Source organism: Mya arenaria, chromosome 10 (assembly GCF_026914265.1).
Source record: "Mya arenaria isolate MELC-2E11 chromosome 10, ASM2691426v1".
NCBI classification, from domain to species: domain Eukaryota; kingdom Metazoa; phylum Mollusca; class Bivalvia; order Myida; family Myidae; genus Mya; species Mya arenaria.
Genome location: NC_069131.1, coordinates 21346518 through 21349909, shown reverse-complemented (window position 1 = coordinate 21349909; position 3392 = coordinate 21346518).

Here is a 3392-nt window from a genome sequence, read left to right as displayed (position 1 = left end):
TTTTAACTTTATACAAAAAAGTGAATTTTACGAAAACGTTAGCGAGTCCCTTTAAAGTCATGTTTGTTGATAATTGTAACATTTTATTTTTGTTCGAAATACGTAACCAAGCATCAAAAACAGCTATGTTCTATTTTGTATCGCACAATATTAATATCTGAATTACAAATCCTTAAAGCTGCACTCTCACAGATTTACCATTGTTACAACCTTTTTATCTTTTTCTTGGAAAGAGCAAATTTTTGCGTAAATATCTGCAAACCAATGGTATAATATTGCTGATATAAGATAAGATCGCAGATTTCCAAATTTCCGTTCGAAAATTAATGTTTCATGGTTTATACCGTTACTAACAGTTTATAAACTACATAAAACATCAAATTTTGAACTTAAATATAAAAATATGCAATCTAAGTTTTGTAAGCAGTCTTATATAACTGGTTTCCATTGATTTTAGCAAAAATTGGCTCGTTCCAAGACAAAACAAATTGTCAAAACGGCCAATCTGTGAGAGTGCAGCTTTAAGAGCAGTCACAACATATGGCGTCAAGTATTTGTTACCGTCTCTGTGTTATACATTTTATGATTTTAAAACCTTGTATCAATCTCCATTCACCTCATGTATGCGAATAAACAACATCATCAACAAAAAACAAAAACAATGACCTTCATTTGGTATAATTTTCGGTTTTATATCGCAACAACCAAGAGAGTATCAGATTAAATTGCTTATATTGTTCTTAAGGAATAGTATGATTTCGACTACAAACAAAATGGCATCTGATGATATACCAGGCCAATGCAATAGTCAAAGGTGGGGAATTATACGTTGTTAATGACACGTCAAAAGCTGTAATACATCGTCTGATTTTGCAATCGGAGCACCACGGCCGTTATCCTTTGAAACAAACTCGGATGTTTATGGACGGTTCACAATGTTAACATTCTTAATATTTAACTACGCTGCAAGTAGTCCGCTTAGTCATTTCAATTAAGCAGTTAAGCCTAAGGACTTCGATCTTAGTAATCTTAATGGTTTATGCGATAACACATTTCAATGGGAATCAATTTGAACTTAGTAAATTAAATTCAAATTACATGGTATTCACTGCAATTAATAAATATTAATAATTAATAAATATTACGAACTACTTTTACTAATGTAAGAACATACGCTCGGGGCTCGTCGTTTTGCGTAGATAGCCGAGGTTTTCCGAATGCCGATTTTTATGAAGCTTTGCGGTATACGACAATTGTTCATTATGCGCAAGCAAAAGGCACGCATTAATTTAATGTGAATATCTAATATAGTCACAAACTGATTATTAGCGACATTTTTTATTTCTCTTGTCATTAAATGGTTATGATTGAATGATAGAGCAGATAATTGGTCGCACTTACACCCAATAGATGATTTTATCACGTACAGTTTAAGCGGTATTATTAACTTGTATGTTGTACTTGATCATGATAGAGCAGAGTAATTGGTCGCACTTACACCCAATAGATGATTTTATCACGTAGAGTTAAAGCGGTATTATTTACTTGTATGTTGTACTTAATCATGATAGAGCAGATAATTGGTCACACTTACACCCAATAGATGATCTTATCACGTAGAGTTTAAGCGGTATTATTTACTTGTATGTTGTATTTAATCAGGATAGAGCAGATAATTGGTCACACTTACACCCAATAGATGATTTTATCACATGGAGTTTAAGCGGTATTATTTACTTGTATGTTGTACATGATAGAACAGATAATTGGTCGCACTTACACCCAATAGATGATTTTATCACCGACTGTTTAAGCGGTATTATTAACTTGTATGTGGTACTTAATCATGACAAAGCAGATAATTGGTCGCATTTACACCCAATAGATGATTTATCACCGACATTTTAAGCGGTATTATTAACTTGTATGTGGTACTTAATCATGACAAAGCAGATAATTGGTCGCATTTACACCCAATAGATGATTTATCACCGACATTTTAAGCGGTATTATTAACTTGTATGTTGTACTTGATCATGATAGAGCAGAGTAATTGGTCGCACTTACACCCACTAGATGATTTTATCACCGACTGTTTAAGCGGTATTATTAACTTGTATGTGGTACTTAATCATGACAAAGCAGATAATTGGTCGCATTTACACCCAATAGATGATTTATCACCGACTGTTTAAGCGGTATTATTAACTTGTATGTGGTACTTAATCATGACAAAGCAGATAATTGGTCGCACTTACACCCAATAGATGATTTATCACCGACATTTTAAGCGGTATTATTAACTTGTATGTGGTACTTGACAAAGCAGATAATTGGTCACACTTACACCCAATAGATGATCTTATCACGTAGAGTTTAAGCGGTATAATTTACTTGTATGTTGTATTTAATCAGGATAGAGCAGATAATTGGTCACACTTACACCCAATAGATGATTTTATCACATGGAGTTTAAGCGGTATTATTTACTTGTATGTTGTACATGATAGAACAGATAATTGGTCGCATTTACACCCAATAGATGATTTTATCACCGACAGTTTAAGCGGTATTATTAACTTGTATGTGGTACTTAATCATGACAAAGCAGATAATTGGTCGCATTTACACCCAATAGATGATTTATCACCGACATTTTAAGCGGTATTATTAACTTGTATGTGGTACTTGACAAAGCAGATAATTGGTCGCACTTACACCCACTAGATGATTTTATCACCGACAGTTTAAGCGGTATTATTAACTTGTATGTGGTACTTAATTATGACAAACCAGATAATTGGTCGCACTTACACCCAATAGATGATTTTATCACCGACAGTTTAAGCGGTATTATTAACTTGTATGTGGTACTTAATTATGACAAACCAGATAATTGGTCGCACTTACACCCAATAGATGATTTTATCACCGACAGTTTAAGCGGTATTATTAACTTGTATTATTTTTGCACTACATCACTATCTTGGGCAAGTTTAAATGAACTTGGTCAATTTATTTTATTTATGCATACTCGCCAGTGTTACTAAATAACAATGGTTCATGCAACTTAATGGATTGAAACTTTTAACATTTTTGATATAATTATATAATTCAAGAAGTGTAATCTTTTCTGTGCTACGGAGATTTTAACATAATCGCTTCATTTAATTTATGTTCTCATTTGAGAATTAACTTTATAGGTATTTTCGGAATATTGAGACCTGATAGCCCAGTTTATATTCCCCATTCTAATTGGTAATAATTTTAACGACGAGATAATTATAATAGTCATTTGCAGATGCACATTTTTACACGAACTCATTCTTTCCATCCTTATTTTTAGTGTGGTCTGCTTTTGTTTGGGCAATACATGTCTTTGTTATATATAC